This window comes from Cornus florida, unplaced genomic scaffold (genome assembly GCF_030987335.1).
Source record: "Cornus florida cultivar Cherokee Brave unplaced genomic scaffold, ASM3098733v1 CherokeeBrave_3.0.0_Hap2_Chr06, whole genome shotgun sequence".
NCBI classification, from domain to species: domain Eukaryota; kingdom Viridiplantae; phylum Streptophyta; class Magnoliopsida; order Cornales; family Cornaceae; genus Cornus; species Cornus florida.
In genome coordinates, this window is record NW_026775576.1 from 61,967,740 (window position 1) to 61,989,484 (window position 21,745).

Sequence of the window (21,745 nt, forward strand, 5' to 3'; positions counted from 1 at the left end):
GTTGCAAACTAGTTAGATTAGCTACAAGTTAAAATGATTAATGAGGTGCACAGAACCTAAGAGGAAGATGAAAAACTGTCAGTTGGTTCTAGCTCTTAACTTGATAGTAAAAAACACGAGGGTAATGAATAGTTAATTTAGCCATAAGCTATTTGAGTTATTCATCATATCTGCTCATGTAGGAGAGAATAATACTACTTGTAAAGTAATAGTTTTTGAAGAATATTCTTCAAAACAAATTATTCTACTACCAAGGTAGACTACTTAGATAAGTGTGTACTAAAGCTATGAACTACTAGAATTGATAGCTAAACAAACTTAACTTCAAGCTAGTGGTAATAGCTGAAAAGTGGGTGCTCATCATAACCTAGTAGTGAGATATGAGAAGAGTGTACTTAATCTAAGCTAGTAATGATAGTTAAGAACTCACTTTTAACTAGTAATGATAGCTGAGAAGTGAGTACTCATTCTATAGTGATTGTATCCAAAGCTTAAATAATAAGATAATTATTTGCTTAAATGATTGAGTTATGTGATGTGTGACACATGAAAGGTTATAACATGTTAATATGACTGACTTAACATGAACCTAAATATGAATAACTCAATTTATAAATATAAAAGATGTAAAAGCAAATATTAATTAGAGCCCATTGTAATTAATATCTTTAGCATTAATTCACGGTAATGTCGGTGAATTATTATAAGAATATGCTAGAGATAAAGTGAGTACATATGTACTAGAGACTGTTATATATGCTTGTTGAGAAGCGAATATAGAACCTTGGAAAGGTAGATGAGGTGAAATATTTAATATATGGTATTTCAAGAGTTGGAAAACCATAAGAAATATATCATATATAAAATTTCAAGATTATCCCAAAGTTGTGGGGGGATATTATCCATAGATAAAATTTGCTATGAGTTATATCACCAAATAAGAAATACTTATAAATGTAGGGTTATTAATCCTAAGAAATTTTGGATAGAACCAAAAATCAGTTATAGTATTATAACAATAGTGCATGTTGTTTCCTATGAGGAAAATATTATGGAACAACTAGAAAGTTCCTTTTCCAACGGAAGAGCTGAGTTATTTGTTCTAGTTGAAGAGTAAAGTGTGCAAGCTTATAAGTCCTTGAGTGGATTAAAGCTAGTACCAAGACAATGACATAAATGTGATGTATAAGTCATTGTATGCCTTAAAAAAATTAATGATATCCTAATTAGTATATTTGATATGAAAGATTTAACATCTAATAACATAGTATATTCTCAATAGAGTGAGATTGAGATAATACTAGTTATGATAACAAAAGCCTAGCTAACTTTTGTAGATGTAAATTTCAAATATAAATACTAGCCAAAGTATATCATTGGTTGAGATTGTAAGGCATCTTAATAACTGTGTTTAGTTGCACATTTTCAATCCAGGATCGAATCACTGAAAAACAATAAATTGGGTAGTTGAGATACACCCTAAATCCAATATTGCATAAATCAAGGTATCTAACTAAATTGGAGGTATAACAGTGATGCAATCTGGATATGGGATATTAAAGACTTCAAATCCAATAGTGGATATGTCTTTTATATTAAAGGTGTAGTTATATGTTCTTAATATAACTCAAAGTTAGAAACTTTGAATAAATCAAATAGGGAAGTCAATAAACTTCACCTAGAGGACATTTCAATGTAAGTCTACACCTGTGCCACTAAAGAAAATGATATTGCTAACAATAAGCAATTTTAGGGCACAAAGTATATAGTTGCTCTCACCTGGAGAAATCTCTGCAGAGTGTAATATTTCTAAACACAACCTTGTGGCCACATATAAAATTGAGGGTTGTACTAGAGAGTAATTGTATAGATCATCGAGGGGAATGGGATTAAAAGCCGAAAGCTAACGAGTTACCTTAATGGAAACCCAACCTAGTTGACTGGAGATCCCAAGATCTAGGTTCAAAGGGACAACAGAAATTCTGAGTGACTCACCAGAAGCACTGGGAAGATATAAATCTTCTACCCATTTCTATGATGAGACAGTGCTACCTACAGCGATGATTAGGATAAGCTACGCTTTTAATGACTCTTTTACCTTGAAAATTTAAGTGGGGTATGGTAGGATACTCTTAATAAGAAGTCACCTATATGAGTGTGAAGTGGGGCCGTTTCTATGAGAACTATAAAGGCTAAGTTTTCTGGAGCACTCATTGAATACCAGGAGTTGTTCAGGGCCAAAATGAACACAACAATGAGAACCAACTTTGTGAGGAAAGGTACTGTGTGTTTGTTATTGTCTTGGTTTACACAAACGACTGAACAGTTCAAGACATCGCGTTCACTAGTTAGCCAGTAAATCCGATAGCAATACACTAGGGAAGGTTCAAAGCCAAAAGCTACCTATCCTGATGCAGTAAATTTTCGATTATACTCTCTCTAGTGTCTGCATTATCATTTACATTTTAGCAGCCAATTTCCATTCATGTGGGGGATTGTTAGAAATTTGGTGTGAATGGAAGTTGTTAATCAATGAGTCTCTAACTGGAGTGGTGTTCTTCACACGTAATTCAACGTGGTTGAGGATGGGTTGGAAAGTAAGGATAACATGATGACCATATTTGTGAGTTTGGGTTATAAACGTTGACAGAACATAATATGTTGTAGCAACGTGAATTTATGGTGTGAATGGTTATCGATACAATTTGTGAAGAAACGTGACAGTTGTACGTTGAACCATTGCATCTGATGGTGGTAAACATGCAAGTGACGTGACTGTTAAAGAAGTAAAAGTCACTTAGTTAATCTGGAAAGGTGCGATATAATGAAGAGAGGCAACCAATCCAACAGACACCATTTTTGTCTATGAAGAGACATGACCAATTCAAGAGACACCACATTTTCTATAAATACCCCAGGCTGTTATCATTTTCAATTCGTACAATTTTCCATTCTTCTCTCCCTCTCTCAACTTGAACCCAACCCAAGTAGGTGTGGGTTTAAGCCATGGTCAAGTGGTCTGAGCCACTTAGGCCCAAAACCAATTTCATTGAGCCATATTAAATTTGGTCCGAGCCATTTGGTTCGGATTGCACCCAATTCATTATTTATATAGTATAGATGCATTTTTAAGTCAGAGAGAGTATTACATGGAGAAGGTTCGTCGTATCTACGAGTTTGTAGTGCTGCTACTGGTGGATGTAGACCGTTGTATCCTGGGAGATAGACGCCACTGAGTCCGTTAGCACCATAGCGGGGCGAATCTGTCTTAAGGACATAGTATCCAATACTAGCCTCGGTCCAGGTTCTTTATTTATTATTTATTATTTTATTATTTTATTTTACATATTTAATTAAATATATAGTTGCATATTTAATTAATCATTTCTTAGCATATTATTAATTATCTCATAACATATTAGTATAATGGTTGTTATATCTTAAATGTCACATGAAGCATATATTTTTACCAACAAATAAAAGAGTCCAAACTACTTTATCCTACGGATGGAAGGAAGGACTTCGTTAGGACCAACAATAGCTCTGAAATAGGGAGGAATCCTCCACTGCCCATGCCTCGTTAGACACTTTTTGACTTTGGTATGGGCATCCCACAAGTGGTTGGAGATGCCTTGAAGCTAGTCAATGGAATCTCAAGCTCAAATTCCATTAAGTTCTGTTTCTGTATTGGGTGAACAGTATGGATCCCAAAACTAGTAATTTTTTTATTATTTATTTATTTATAAAATAAAAAGGACGTGAATATTAAATTAAAGTAAGGGTAAAATGGTAAAAACAAATGATTGCTAACTTTGACAAGGGGTGCAGAGCACTTTTTTTTCGAGTTTAACCTGTAAGCAATGAGCAATAAAGGTAAATCAGAGGAGGTGTGAGAGTATTTTATTCAAAAATAAATAAATAAATGAATAAATAATGGCAAATGACTTGGCTGTGGAAGCAATTATAAAATATTTTAAGAATCAAGTATCACATTTAGACTGATAAGTTTACATGACCGAATTATACTATTGGCTTAAAAAAATTCCAACACATTTTAAATGGAAAATGAAATTCAAACAAGTACCAAAGAAGTATTTAAGTTACAATTTACTACTCAAGATTCAACACCTTATTCTCTATTTATTCCAATCTAGGAATTAAGTATGAATATTTTCACAAGAGCGATGTACCCGTATCAAATACATGTCGGATATTGATACTTCTCAAATACTCATAGATATATGTCCGATATTTCTTGAACATGTCCATAATTTTAAAAAATATTTTTTAATTTTTAATACGTAACCGATACTTCTCAGATATTTCGGCCATGTATGCAATACATCTCAAATACTTCATAACACATTTTTCACAAGTTTTAAATATTAAAATGTAAATTTTTCAACAATAACAACATAGGAAAATTGTTAAGAAAAGTTCAAAATTTAGTAAGTGATGACAAAATATGGTTATTTTCATATCTTATGAAACAAACTCTAATATTATATTAATGATTGAATTTAGATTAATAGTATTATAGAAAATTAATTTAAAAAATATAATAAATGTATTTATATTACTATTATTTTTTGTCGTATCGTCGCGTCCATATTGTAATTTATCTACACCCATATTCATATCTGTACTTTCCAAATTCCAAGTATTCATACAGTGAATAAATACGCAAAATTTTGAATATTAATTTTTATTAATAGAAATTAACAATCATGAAATTTGTACCGTCAGTCACTACGCACATATATGTATAGACACACACAAACACGATGATCATGTGTCAGCAGAATTGGCTTATGAAGTGAGCAATCTCAAGATCAAGGAGAAGCCAGCTATGATGAGAAAGAGATGATGATTTCATGATTTGAGATTTTAAGGTTTTGTTGAGGTCTCTCCAAATATTTCTTTTTGCAAGAGCAAGGAGCAGGAGTAGAGTAGAGTAGTTGTATGCCTACAAGCTCTGTACTGAAAATTAACAGTAAAGAAATTTTCAATTAAAATTTGGGAGGAAGATTTAAGCCAAAAAGTAAAATACTTTTCCTGTTTCTACTAAATTAATCATTTATAGGATTTAATAACGGAGTAGAAGTATGTGGTGAGCTTTGCAATCGACCAACTTTATAATTTGAGATAGAGTGAAGGAACTAACTAAAGAAATTACAAGATAAAAATAAATAATTAAGTTTGCCCAAAGTCAATTTTCTGAATAAATTTTAAACTCTAAGAATAGTTGGGAATGATGATTTCTACTTTAAAATTGGTACCAAAACGAAAATGAAAAAAAAAAAAAAAAAAAAAAAAAAAAAAAAAAAAATCTATTCCACTTTTTTTTATTCCATTCCACCACACCAAACTAACCGTAAACATAGCGGTTACAATTCAAATTAGTATTTGTGAGGTATTTTAATTTACAATTGCCACCAGGGCATAACGGCGTTGGCAGGAATTTAAAGGTAAGTTCTTGAAGTCCTGCTTTCGAATTGCACTTCTGACTTAAATGGTGCGTGTATTGTGAAGTCGATACACGTATTATGAAAAAAAAAAAAAAAAAAAATTACAATTTACTAGTCAAAATTCGTCTTTCAAGATTTTTAATGCTAAATTTTATTTTCGTAAAACACCACCTTACTCTCTGTTGATTCTAATTACGAAGACATTTTAAATTGGGTAAATTACACTTACCTCCTCTGAGGTTTTGGCAAATCTCACGGATGGAATGTTTGAGGTTTATTACTCTGACATCCTTTAGGACTATAAAAAGTTAATTATACTCTTATATATAATATATTTTTATAATACAAAATATGTTATATATATATATATATATATATATATATATAATATATAAAAAATAAATCAATTTTTTATCTCATCTCTCTTATTACTTTCTCTCTCCTCTTTGCCACCGTTACCCCCTCTTAAAAAATATATTGTAAATAAATATAAAAAAAATTAGTGTAAGGGCAACTTAACCATTTTATGAAAATTTTTTATAAGTTTTGATGAAGAAGGGGGTTGTTAAAATGAAGAAAGGGGTTGTTAAACATACACCCAAATCTCAAAGGAGATCAAATCAATAAATCTGAAACACTCCATGTGTGTGAGAATTGTCCAAACCTCAGGCACAAGAAGAATGTGTAGAATTTTTAAACATGAGCTCACTTAGATTTATTTTTATTGAATTTCAATAGTTTAATTTTTTAATGTATTATATTTCTTTCTTCAATTAGATTTCTTTTTATTGAATTTTAGTAGTTTAATTTTTTTATGTTATATATTTTCATCTCCAATTAGATTTCATTTTATTGAATTTCAATATGTATTTCGTACTATTATATTATTATTATTAGTATTTCTTTTTATTATAATTTTATTATAAAATAATGTACTCAAGTCTTTAATGTACGAAACAGAATAATAATCTACTAAAACTCTTTGTGCTTTTAATAATAATATAAATATATTTTTAAAAAAATTATACAACATTTATATATATACACACACAAATAAAACAGGACCCAAAAGGCCATAAAACTGTACGGGGTCCATAGAGGACCCAAAAAGGCCATTGGGCCAGAATAAAAACAAGGTACTCAGGCCTCTTTACACATAAGTTCCCCAAACAGATAGGCCCAACAACAATAAAACCCATAACTTGGCCCATTGGGTCCAAGCATTCAAACCCGCTATGTCTCAAATAGTTTGCTCGACCCTCATCATTCATAGCCTTCAAGATAATCATGGAGTAGAAAATTAAGTGGTGAGCTTTGGAATATACCTAATTTTTATAAATTGGGATCATAAAGACATTGGAAGACAAAAATAAATAATTGAGTTTACTCAAAATAAATAATAATAAAATAATGACTATTCAATTAAATGCATTTGATAACATAATTTAGTTAAGTTTAAAAATATAGTAATTAAATGATGATTTTTGGATTTTAATTTTCTTACCTTGAACCATTTAACTGTTTTTTTTTTACTGTGTTTTTTTCATCCTTGCAAATGACTGTCTGATCTTTGGATATCTGAACTATTTTTTATGTATATTTTTTTTTTCTTCTTTTTAGGATGGTGTTTTTATATGTAAATTAGTATACCATTTACTGAATCTGATAGTACATAAATTGCTCCTTTTATTATATTTATTCTACCAAAATAGTCATTGTTTCATGTTCATATTTTGGTTCCATATGGATCATTTAAGGTCTGTTATTATTTTGCTACAGAGTGGTACTAGAAATTGCCCAAGTTTGAAATTGGTGAGGAAATATGTTGAAATCAAAACGCATATCAGATGAAGACCAGCTAAAAAGTTGCCTCAATGAGCTTAAAAAAATCATTCGATTTGACCTCCTATGGAGGCACAGGGAATACATGAAAGCAAAATTAAGGTTGATGCCAGAAATGGTGCATTTTTTATTTTGTGCACAGATGCTACTTTTTTTTTTTTTTTTGGGTAAACCCAGGGCATCCGAGAAGGCACTAACGCAAAGGTTCCTCAATAACCCGACTAATCTCCGAGAACTCAGAAGAGCGCCTCCCCACCCGGATCAGATAAGTCATTGCAAGGGTAGCGGTGTCTAGCCACAAAAAACACCCAGTGGGGATTCGAAACCCAGACCTTGAGCATGCAAAGCACCAAAGTTTAGCAAGCAAACCGCTGGGTTATATCCGAAGTAGATTACACAGATGCTACTTGCTTCTGAAATTTTGAAGAATTTTCTTGGTCTCAAGGATATAACTTTTGTTGGAATTCATATTGCCAAAGACCGTGTTAAGCTTGAAAAAGATTATGGAATTGTGTTCAGAAATGTGGTTGACCCTTGTGAGCATGCAGCTAATGTTTTGAGGAGACCTAGTCTTGGAGCATGTAATGAATGTATCAGAATTGGCTTATGAAGTCATCAATCTCAAGCTGAAGGAGAAGCCAGTTGGTGTTGCATATGACCCCCTTTTTACTTTTGATGATGGAAGGCTCATGAGTATGCAGGAATTTTTGCTTATGCTTCATTCAAAAGATTGGGAAGAAGTTATTTGGAAGAGTTCAAAGGATCGATTAAATGGTTCATTTTGATTAGTGTTATTTTCTTTTGGTACATGCTTATTATAGGGGGTTCATGTTTATTGGCCTATTTGCCTATAGAACTTTTTCCTTTCATTTTTATCTTTGGCTGCCTTATGATGAAATTTGGAGGCAAAGAAAAATTCTATATTGGAAATGAATCATAACTCTAAAATAGTAGCCTAATAAGCCTCAACCTTTCCAAATCTTCAGCCTTGCTCCTCAAGTCTTCTAGCATCCAAATGAAATAGGAAAATGTCTTTTGCACATATCAGGCACGTTGAATGTGATACCCCCGGATTCCCGAATGCGGGTTGGCTAGGCCCACGACCGAATACCCGAAGATATCAAAACAAATTGATAATAAACAAACACAGAGTACAAAAGAATAAAGAAGAATAAATAAAATGCTGACAAGAAACTAAAATGATAATCTAATAATAAACCTCAGAATATATTTCCATTAATTAATAAACTCTTCTGATACAACTGATCCTCTAAAATACAACTTGGGAATCCATACTGTGTGGACCCCTAGAAAATCCAAACTAAACAAATGACAGCAATAACTGTCTAAATCAGGAAACTGAATCATAAAGGAACTCCTATGTAGCATCGGAAGAATGAAGTAGACTGATCCCCGCTCAGCACGAACAACCTCTAATCCTGACGAACACCTGAAAAATAATGGTGGGTCAGGCTCACAAACAAGTTTTACTCTACTACAATCCAAGCAGAGATCCGATACACGTATACATCCTAGTTAATCCAACAGTAACTAGTAATCCGTATATATATATATACATACTAAAAGAACCTCACTAGACTATAGGGTTGTCTCAACCTGAATAGTAGGCAACATGTAAAACGCACATATAGTGGGCATGAGTATCTAGACCTACCAAGATACACAATTACACTATATCTAGCTACACATCCCTGGCGATATACGCACCCTAACCACTGATCCTGAGACTCAAGCTCATATCATGGTACCATACTTATATATATATAATCTAGTAACCATCCTATTCAGTATAAATTAATCTTCCATAAGTCATTCAACTTGTTCAACTGACCTGACTTGAATATAAGTAGGACTTAACATTTTAGTTAATCCATTCCCTATATAATAAATTAATCCTCCATAAGTCATTCAACTTGTTCAGCTGACCTGATTTGAATATAAGTAGGACTTAACATTTTAGTTAATCCATTCCCTTATATAAAATAGGTAGGACTTAACTGATAAGTTAATCCGTCCCTAGAATACCACCGTCCCATACCGGTGTATTAAACCATACAATCCAACAATTAATGTAACGATTAAGGAAATACATCAAACAATCCAGAAATAACTATGATAATATGATATCAAGTTATCACAAAATATGAATGACTTATTATTTATTTAAGCTTCCTATATCATATGTCCTACATAAACTGAATCTTATACATATGATGATATTTTATTATACCGTCATATAAGCATTTTTCATATCCAATTCATCCTACACATTTAATCTCAATTGCTAAAACATATTAAAAGATTAAATTCATTCGTTTGTTTAAAACATTCAAATAACAAACATCAATATGATTAAGTCTATTTAAATTTATTTAAACCCAAACATAATTCCTATTTAATGTTCAGGAATCCCAGGTACATTTCTACGTTCCATCATTCCACAGATATGAAAAATACATAATTTAAACATATAAAAATTCACACCGGAAATCAAATCAAAATCATGCATTTATCAATTCATAACACAAGAACAAATATGAACTAATTTTATAAAACCTATGTTCTAATCCAATTAAACATGCATAATTATTTAATTTTATGTGTTTAATAAATCCTGAAATTTCCTAGGCATGTACAGAAACACGAATCAAAAGGAAGGAGATAGAAGAAGAACTTGCCTTAAACTTTGGATCGAAAGTTAAACTTCTTTTTCCTTGATCTTCTCTCTATAGGGTTTTTTTCCTCCTTCCCTCTCTAACTCTCTCTCTCTAGAATATATCACGTGAATATTTCTAACCCCCTTTTACAACCTATAGCTATATATTTATAGGCTAAATAAAATAATCATAACCCTTTTTCCAATCCAAGTCAACTTAAAAAAAATAAATATTAAAATGTTAAAAAAGTAAGTAAAATATGTTACGTATATAATTTATGTATATGTTTATTAAATAAATAAATTATACACATTCCATTATTTATTAATGAATCATTCAATAATACTTAAGTTACCATAATATTATAAAGTAACTTAAAACATAACACGTATCAAATCTACGTATATTTTTATTATTTAAATATAAAACATATACATCAGATTAAATATTACTACCCAAGTTACCATAAAAGTAATTAATAAATTACTTCCTCTTTTATATATATTAAAAAGGTAAGTAAAATATGTTACGTATATAATTTATATATATGTTTATTAAATAAATAAATTATACGCATTCCATTATTTATTAATGAATTATTCAATAATACGTAAGTTACCATAATATTATAAAGTAACGTAAAACATAGCACGTATCAAATTTACGTATATTTTTATTATTTAAATATAAAACATATACATCAGATTAAATATTACTACCCAAGTTACCATAAAAGTAATTAATAAATTACTTTCTTTTTTATATATGTATATAATATATATCTATATATATACATGCACAACTATCCATAGGTAATAATCCATACACATCCAACCTCCTATCCAAGTAGTCCATGGGACCCAATTGGTTGGCCCATTACTATTAACCATAACCATAAAAGAAAAATAAAAGAAAATAATAAAAGAAAGAAAACATTTAATTTACAATTAATCAAAACACCATTTAAGCACATAATCTAATTAAACAATTAATACATAGACAAATACAAATAATACATAGACACATAATCAAATAATCAAGTAATACCTAATTCAATTAAACATATAAGCAATTAGTCAAATAATCAATTAAATAATTAAAAATACAATTAAAACAAATAAATAAATACCGAGACTATCCTTTTAAAATTAGGGGTATTACATTGAACCGGTCGTAATTACTTGGATCGGTCTAATTCCACCAAAACCCAATCTTCAGTTTACCTACCATGTTAAACTGGTCTGCATAAATTATACCAGTCCAATTCTTCCAGAATCACAATCTTCATTTCCTCAACAAGTACGAGCCGTCAAATTGCAGTAGGACTGGTTAATTAGACTCTTCCAGAATAGCATTGCGATACAAATTTGAGCCACACTCTAACAATCTCTACCTTGGTTCAAATATTGTCTTTCCCCTACTCATGGATTTCAAGCCTTAAACCCAACAGTTTTAACCTTGACTTGAATTCCGTCTTCACACGCTCCTCCATAGCTCCACCTCGAACCCAAACCTCTTCTTCCTTACTTCCTTCAACAATTACTCTTCTCCCTTTTGGTTATTTTTTGGGTCAAGAACACCAGAACCCCTTTCACCCTCCTCTGTTCTTTTTTCGGTCAAGAACACTAGAACCGTTTTCACTCTTCACGCTCATTGACACATGATTACTCTTGCAAGATAACCCATCAATGATACTTCCCCCTTCACACTCAATCACTTTAATTTCTGTCTCAAAACAACAAACCTCTCTATACAATCCATTTGCTTTTTATCAGGCATAAAGCAAACCACTTCATCCACTCCATACTTACCCTATCTTGAGATCTAGCATCCACTCTTTGGCTTGTCCCCAAAATTGGTTCTTCATGAGCTTGTGTCTTCACACCATCATCTTCATGTCATCATCAGCTTTGATTGAATCTCTAAAACAACTTGCAACCAATCTTTTGTTTTGACAAACTTCACACAACCATCTCTGACTCTGACTTTCAAGACCAACCATAGGCTCTAACCCACCATCGACTCCAATACCATTTGTTAGGGATATTAACTCCCTCTAACCAACTCTTGGCCGGTTGTTATTGAGAATTAATTTTCTTTCTTATTTAACACAACGAAAGCATCATCATCACATCAATCGTACAAGCTTATATGAAAATAACAATCGTACACATCTCCACGTACAACACAACATTTTATGTGATTTGCCCAACTCCATTGAATGGGAGACTTCACTATTATGTATCTAGAAAGAAGTATACAACCACATATGTCAAAACCCTACACATTCTTTCACTCTTTCATTTACACTTACCTTTCCAGGCTACATCACCCAAGAATTACATTAAATCTCCCCTCTCCTCACAACACTCATCATTTTACACCCTACATGTTTCCTCCCTCTACCCAAACCCATCTCTAATTATAGTCTCCAAACCTAATTTCTTGTTAGACAAGAATTCTACAACTTTTCTACAAGGAGTTACCACATCAATCACAACTCTAAAATATCAAGCTAAGGTACAATTTTCAATATACCAGCCATATTGGACCAATCCAATTACACCATAACCCAATCTTCAGTATACTAGCTATGCTGGACGGGTCCGCAAAAGTTAGACCAGTCCAACTCTTCCAAAAGCACGATCTACATTTTCTCGACAAGTGCAAATGGTCGGACTCCAGTTGCACCAATCATATGAACAAGAATTTGAGCTACATTCTAACAATACACACAATGAGATGTCACTCCTCGTAAATTCGTTCCATAATCCAAACTCACTCTTCCTTTGACAATTTTCTGAGTTGAAGTTGCTTAGTTCCATCTAATTTCTAAAAAGAAAAAACAAAATACATGAGAAAATTACATTATAAAATGAAAGTTACAATCAATTTTCTTAAAGTACCTATAAATTTGACATACAACATATAAAAATTAAAAATTAAAAATTAAAATATAACTTGACGTGAAAAGGCAAATTATCGTGTAGCAATTATAAATGATTTTTAAAATCAAATATCATATTCTTACTGATTAGTCTACATGAATTAGACTATTGTTTTTTAAAATACCCACACATTTAAAATGACAATTTAAGCTCACTTGTCTTTGAAGCGCAATCAATTAAATTAGAAATGATTATTCAACCTACAGTTTCAGTATGAGATTAGTATTTAATTAATTGACATTGAAAGGCTTTGCCTCTCTAATTTTCTTATTAAATATATCTTCATCAATCAGTGTACTGTCATTTAAACAAACTCACCATTTAAATGAGTATTTTAACTTGTCACTAACTAGTTGATGACACATAAACCAATAGAAAATTTCGAATTGATCGACCCTCTCTATTCTTTCTTTCCATCTTAGTTGCTTGTCTTTTTTCCACTAATTAAGACACGTCAACGACTAACTCAACATTGATTATTAAAAATAAAAGAGACTTAGTCCACATGAGAAAATTACAAAAAAAACAAGGTGGCTGATAACTTTTTAAAAATAAATAAATAAATCTTTAATGACTCATCATCCTTATCCTATTGTGGCCAATGACAACTAATAATTTACATAAAGTAAAAAGCTACAAGAAATATGTGTACCGTGTACCTTTTGTTTTAAGGCATTTTCTTCAACAAGAAAAATGAGAAATTAAAAAGATTCCATGTATCCATGGAAGGGACATGAGTCCACTCAATCTCTAAGCTATACTTTGTAGCTTGAACGAGGTGTACTATGAACAGTCGCGATGGTATGTGATGGAATCCACTTATTTCGACCGACAGATGAATAGATCGATCCAAAATATCTATCATTTCAAGTTACACGTTTCAAATTTAATCATTATTCATTTCAAGTTACACGTCTCAGATTTAATCTGATTTAAAATTATCAATTTATAAATATCAACGAACTATTACCGAAATTGATTGTAAATCCCTTATCCTAAAACAAAAAACCACACTAATCTTGAGGGAATTAAAGCATATATATATATATATATATATATATATATATATTGATCTTTATGCAAGTTCATATGCATCAAGGTGATTCAAGTCAAATCGAAGACTGGAAAATTGAGCAAATTAAAAAACTTGAATGTACAATGAAAAAAAGTTAAAGGTTGCATTTGATTACCTTAATTGTGGAGCTGATTAATGTATATTTTTTAATTTATTTATCATTTTTACCAAGCTAACTACATTTTGATTGGTTTAGCTTCAATTGTTGAACAAGTGCCTCATATATGAACATGTACCTAATTTTATCTGAGTTTGTGCATTAGATTCATTGAAGCAAGACAATCTCGAAATTATTGAACACAAAAATACCCATTTCAATCAATCAAAGCCGCATTTAATTCTTGAATCCAAATGAGAAAAAAAAAAAAAATTTAAATAAACAACTATTCGAGTTTTACAAAAAACTCTTTCTTACAGCATACAAAAACATGAGTTCTCATAAAAGGAAGAAAAGAAAGAAAGAAGGAAAACTATGGAATCTTTCAACTACTAGAGGTTAAAGAAAGATTCCGAGTTTTATTTTATTTTCCTCCATTTCCTTGGCAACCAAACGAGAAAAAAGAGAAGGGAAGAACTGTTAAGTGAAAGCCAAGCATCAGACTTGCCTAGAGACAAATACATTTCTTTAGTTCACCATCTTTACTTTTTGTTGCTTCATCTCCATGAGATTCCAAGGGCAATGAAAGGCGAAAATTTCGTCGGATGGCCAGAAACCTTTGGACATGGATGAGAGATCATGAGCCTGTAAACTTCCTCTGAATTTTAGAAGCAACATCATCTTCGTCTTCTTCTTCTTCTTCTTCTTCCTCGGACTTAGAAGAGAACAAGAGAAAAAGAAAGATATGTCTCAAGGAGGAGGAGTAAAACATTGGTGGTGGTTGGCCATATATATATATATTTTTAAATGTCATGGATTTCTTAGATCTTAGGTATGCCAAATGGAATCAACAAGGGTTAAGATAGAAATATATATATATATATATATATATATATATATATATATATATATAATATGAGTAGCATTGTTGCATAGTTGGACCTCACTCTATTTTATACATATTCGGATTAAATAAGTCAAAAAGAAAGTTACATAAAGATATACATTGTAACACAACAAAGAAAATAATAGAGTTTGGATGGAAATATAATTGAGAATGTAAAATTAGAGTTACAATTTTTTTTTTTTAATAATTTAAACTTTTAGAGTAAATATCAAAGGTTGTAACCCGGGTAGTATATATAGCTCATCTATCTTTTCAAAGCAGAAAGTAATTAAGGGTTTGAGTCCCTTTAGGGAAAAAGAAAAATAATAAAAAAGAGTAATTGAGTTTCTTACCAAAAATAAAAAATAAAATAGAACAAAAATATATTTCCTAAACCTATTATGAATTTAAATGCAATCATTAATATAATATAAATTTTCGTTTCACATAAAACAAGCATCCCTAATCGCTTAATAAAATTTGATTTTTCTTAACAATTATACTATGTTATTATTGTTGAAAAAGATGCATTTTAATGTTCAAACTTGTTAAAAATATGTTCTGAAGTATCTGAAAAGTGTCGGATACGCAGTCGAAATACCTAAGAAGTATCTTAAAAGTATCGAATATGTATAGAAATTAAAAAATATATTTTAAAATTTTAAATATGTTTAAGATGTATTGGACACTTATTCGCGAGTATTCATGAAGTATCGGTATCTGACACGTATCCGATACAGGTACGTTACTCTTTTACTCAATAAAAAAGCTAGCAACACTAACGCATTTTATAACAGGAGAGGTAAGTGATACTCTAACCAAAACTATAAGAAGATCAGTGTTATTTCTAAAGCTAGATAAGAGGTTCTTGTAATTTACCCTAAATACTCTCTCTAGTATTGAATGAAAGAACTTTAGTCCTTTTTTAATATAGCACTATGTAAACTTCTCTCAATCCTTATATATATAATACACACACACACAGATATATGTGTGTGTGTGTATATATATATATGGAAAATGGCATGTAATCTAATAGTGAGATTAATTCTATCATTTTATGTGAGTAGGAATGACGTCATTATGATGATGACGACAACCTCAACTCACATAAATATAATCATAAATATAATTGAATGTGTTTGACATTTAACTATTGTATCACGGTCACTTTCTTTATATATATATATATATATATATATATATATATATATATATATATATAGAGAGAGAGAGAGAGAGAGAGAGAGAGAGAGAGATGGATCAATCTTCCTTACTTATTTTCTAACTGATCAAGGATAGACTTTGATAACCCTTACTGTCAACTTTCAAATAGTAACCATTGGTATGAAAATCTAAGGGCCATTAATCCAATCAGGAAAATGGCATGTAATCCAATAGTGAGATTAATTCTATCATTTTATGTGAGTAGAAATGACGTCATTATGATGATGACGTCAATCTCAATGCACATAAATATAATTGAATGTATTCAACTTTTAAGTGTTGTATCACGATCACTCTGTCAATTTTCAAATAGTAACCATTGGTATGAAAATCCAAGGGCCATTAATCTAATCGTATAATTTTAGCTTCCTTAAAGAGGAGGTGGGGATTCAAATTTTATAGTTGGCAATTTGTGAATGTGTGTTTACGAGTAGAGCAACTTTCTATTGTTCTGTAAAGAAAAAGTTGGAGGGAAGGAAGGATGGATGGATGGATGGATGAGACGTACATCCTTGCTCACCATTTTTTAAACTCTCCAAAAGTGAATGGAAGAGAGGAGGCAGTTAAGAGTAGGATAATTACAATATATTATGTAAAGTGAGGCTTCTTTCCCCTTAATTCCCTTCACTCTCACCGAACAATGAAAATTGTCACCTCATTTCTTTTCTATTCAACCAAAAAATATATATATATATATAAATTAGGCATTTTTTTTTTCTTGAAAATGTATCATTCATTCTTCTTACATTCCTTTCATTCATTTTTCTATTATTCTTTCAAACAAAAAATTATTATAATAATGATATTTGTCTATTTATCATTCGAATTTGGTAGGCATAAAGAATTTCTATTCATTGAATGCCGTGGATAAACTCTAGTATGGGTCTCATCTAATAACATAAAAGGATAAAAACTCATAGTCATAAATCCCCCTAAAAATAAAGCCTAAAAGTCATTTTACTCGAATAAATATTACTTTACGAGTACTTTCGCTATTTCTTTCACTTTGTTATCTTATCTTCTCTTATTTGCCGTCTATCTTTCTCTCTTCTTTCGTGTCTCTCTCCTTCTTTCACTCAGTTTGTGTACAATTTTATTTAATGAAATATCCACGTATATTAATTGAACAACAAATTTACTTGGCCAAGTCAATTTTCAACTTGACTGCCTAAGCAAAAGGGGGTCGAATCTTCCATGCACCATAAAAAATGAGTGGGTCCCATATGATGAAGAAACCCAGGTTGAATTCCCCTATATGAATATATATATATAATAAAATTAAAAAAATTAAAACTTTTGACCATCGGAGAGACTAGTCAGATGAACCAGAGGTTTGATCAATCACTTGGCTTTGACAAGAGAAATAAGGTCTATTATTATATATAAATGTGGATGCATAAAGGCCTCACTAAACAGACAGTGGAAAAAGTCCAATGGATCATATATATCTGCCATATGGAAATGTCTCTATATAAGACACTGATTGGATTGTTCATATTAATTGTTTATTATTGCACTAAGTGCATATCTTTTTTATTTTTGTTTTTTCTTACTTTAGATTGGCTTCAAAGTGCTAATCCAAGTATATCCAACTGAGATGTTTTGATCAAAGCCTTCCAATTTATAATTTGGGGAAGGTCAGAAATGATTATCCACATTTCAAAACTTAATACATGGACGTACATGGGGTGACAAGTTTATAATATAATATAATATAATATAATATATAGGGGATTTCAGTTTTCATTGATTGGATCCCTAACACTACTGCTTCATTGTAGAAGGGACAATTATTATTTGAACCCTAAAACATTGTAATAAAATAGTTACTTTTACAGGCCTCAAGACCACCTTGTAAAATTCGTACTTTGAGAAGCCAATTTAACCAAATTGCAAGTTCTTATGTGACTTGATTACAATACTACATATACAAGTTCTTATTTGGTTAAATTGGCTTCTCAAAGTATGAATTTTACAAGGAGGTCTTGAGGCTTGTAAAAGTAACTATTTTATTACAATGTTTTAGGGTTCAAATAATAATTGTCCCTTCTAAAATGAAGTAGTAGTGTTAGGGATCCAATCAATGAAAACTTAAATCCACCAAAGACTTGATCTTATCCACCAAATAAAGTTGGGCAATCATATATACCATCAAGATTATACAGAACTTTCATAAATTAACAAGTCAGGTTGATGGGGGGCAATTGAAAAGGATTGTAATGATGTTTGATGTTTTGCTTTGGTCTGTTCTCTTGGCAAAAAAAATCTATATATATGTCAGGTTGATGATGGTTAGACAGGCCACATAGAAGTTCAATGTTGATTGTTAATATATATATATATATGTAAATTAGTTCAATGTTAAACCGATTGTGTGAAGCCTTATTAGCATTTGTCTTCTGTAAACGTGTTTTGAAATCCAACACTACTAGAAAAGGACTATTGATACTCAGAATCAAGAGTTGAACATAATTCTTTGATAAGTTTTGAGTTTAACTTATTCGAGTCCCCAGTAAACTCGCGTAGAGTGTTTTAATGCCTAAAAATTGAATCTTTGAATGATAATATTATAATAAAGGTATTCATTATGTCACTAGAACTTTTTAATGTATAAATATTGAATCTTTGAAAGAAAATGAAAGTTTTGAGATAAACTTATTCGAATTTTCTTCGACGTCTTGAAGAGTGTTTTAATGAGTAAAGATTGAATCTTTGAATGAAAATACCTCTATCAAGGTACCTATTATGTCAATAGACCGTTTTAATGTATAAAGGTTAAATATTTGAAAGAAAAGAGAGTTTTGAGTTAAATTTATTCGAGTTCCCTTTGACGTCACGAAGAGTGTTTTAATGAATAAAAATTGAATCTTTGAATGAAATTACCTCAATCAAGGTACTTATTATGTCACTAGAAATTTCTAATATATAAAGATCGAATATTTGAAAGAAAATAAGAGTTTTGAGTTTAACTTATTCGAGTTCCCTAAGAAGCCGCGAAGAGTGCTTTAATGACTAAAGATTGAATCATTGAGTGAAAATACCTTAATCGAGGTACCTATTATGTCAGTAGACATTTTTAATGTATAAACATTGAATCTTTGAAAGAAAATGAGAGTTTTGAGTTAAACTTATTCGAATTCCCTTTAACGTCACGAACAGTGTTTTAATACGTAAAGATTAAATATTTGAATGAAATTATATCAATCAAGGCACCTATTACGTCACTAGACCTTTTTAATGTATAAAGATTAAATCTTTGAAAGAAAATAAGAGTTTTGAGTTTAACATATTCGAGTTCCTTATGAAGTCGTTAAGAGTGTTTTAATGACTAAAGATTGAATCTTTGAATGAAAATACCTCAATCAATGTACCTATTATGTCACTAGAATTTTTTAATATATAAAGAATGAATCTTTAAAAGAAAGTGAGGGTTTTGAGTTAAACTTATTCGAGTTCCCTTTGACATCTGAAGAGTGTTTTAATGAGTAAAAATTGAATCTTTGAATCAAAATATCTCAATCAATGTACTTATTATGTCACTAGACCATTTTAATGTATAGAGATTAAATCTTTGAAAGAAAATTAGAGTTTTAAGTTAAACTTATTCGAGTGTCCTATGACGTCACGATGAATGTTTTCTATAAGTAAAGATTGAATCTTTGATTGAAATTATCTCAATCAAGGTACCTATTATGTCACTGGACCTTTTTAATGTATAAAGATTGAATCTTTGAAAGAAAATGAGAGTTTTGAGTTTAACTTACTCGAGTTCCCTATGAAGTCACGAAGAGTGTTTTAATGACTAAAGATTGAATCTTTGAATGAAAATAACTCAATCAATGTACCTATTATATCACTAGACCTTTTTAATGTATAAAGATTGAATCTTTGAAAGAAAATGAGTGTTTTGAGTTAAACTTATTTAAGTTACATTTGACGTCACGAAGAGTGTTTTAATGAGTAAAGATTGAATCTTTGAATCAAAATACCTCAATCAATGTACTTATTATATCACTAGACCATTTTAATGTATAAAGATTAAATTTTTGAAAAAAAAAAAATGAGAGTTTTAAGTTAAACTTATTCGAGTTCACTTTGACGTCACGAAGAGTGTTTTAATGAGTAAAGTATAAAGTACAGGGTTCCACTTACTTATATTTTGCATACGTTGAAATATACTCTACAACTAGACTTGAAAATCATTTTTCTTAAAAAAAAAATGCATAAAAAAGAATGTCTCCACAATGGGTATTTAATTGATTGGGAGTATTTAATTGGGTTAATTTAATAAATAAATAAATAAAGCTTTAATTACTAGGTTGTAAATACTCAAAAATAGCCCCACCAAAAATCAATTTAAGTAAAAGTAATTACAAATATGTCAATTTTTACTATTTATTAATAGATGAAGACCAAATTATCACTAAGTACATTTTGAAATTTACTAAATAACCTGTACTTCTCTTTCCATCTCATATTTTTACTAGCCAATCTAAGAACCGTTATTATGGTTGTTTCACGCCGACAGCAAAGACCAAATCGGTGAAGCTACAGAGACTAGTAGTGACCTTCACGCTAGCGAAAACAAACCCAATAATGAGCTCCACTAATTCCGATGAGCTCCAACTAGCGAAGCTCCATTGATTTCGATGAGCTGTGAGCAAACAACAACCAAATTTTAGTGACCAAACCAAATGGTTTCAGCATCCTGAGTCGTGGAGTTACAACAAACAAACCGACAAAGACATACAATCATCCAACCAAATAAATGTTTTACATTACTGCAGTTATCGTTTTACTTTGTTTAAGTACAAGTTTTACATTATTCGGCAAAAATAGACCCAACAATGAGTTACATTAATACTAGTGAGCGACTGACAAAGAAGAGGAAAGAAAAAAAGGGTTATTTAGTAAATTATAGAAGGTACTTAGGGGTTATTTTGTCTTCATGTATTCTCTATGTATTCATAAACAATAAAAATTGACATATACGTAATTTCTTTTGTCTAAATTATTTTTTAATGAGTTATTTTTGAGTGCTTATATAATTAAGGATTCTTAATGTAATTTTTTTTTTATTAAATCAACCCTATTTAATAACTGTTGTGTATCCAAAGCATTTTGAAAATCATGAGTCCACGAGAGTGATAAAGTTTGTTTCCTTTACAAAATTCACCAAATGTTAGAAGCATGGAATCCCAGGAAAATATAATCATACATATCTGGAATTCTTTCATGATTGATAAGCAACTGAGATTGTCCACATCTAATCAACAGAAAGAGAGAATCTTTAATGAAGCTCCATGTGGGAAAAAAACAATAATATAATTGATTTATTGGAAAAGATAATGGAAAGTAATAATGGTTTATTAGATTAATTATTGAGGGACACGGTTTTCGTACAGACAAAGGTCCCCCACCATATCATGGTTTCCACCAAACAAGATTTTCTTTATACCAAACCTAACTCAGAAAAAAATAAAAAATATAAAAAATAAATAAAAAAAAATTAGAAAATCGGTAC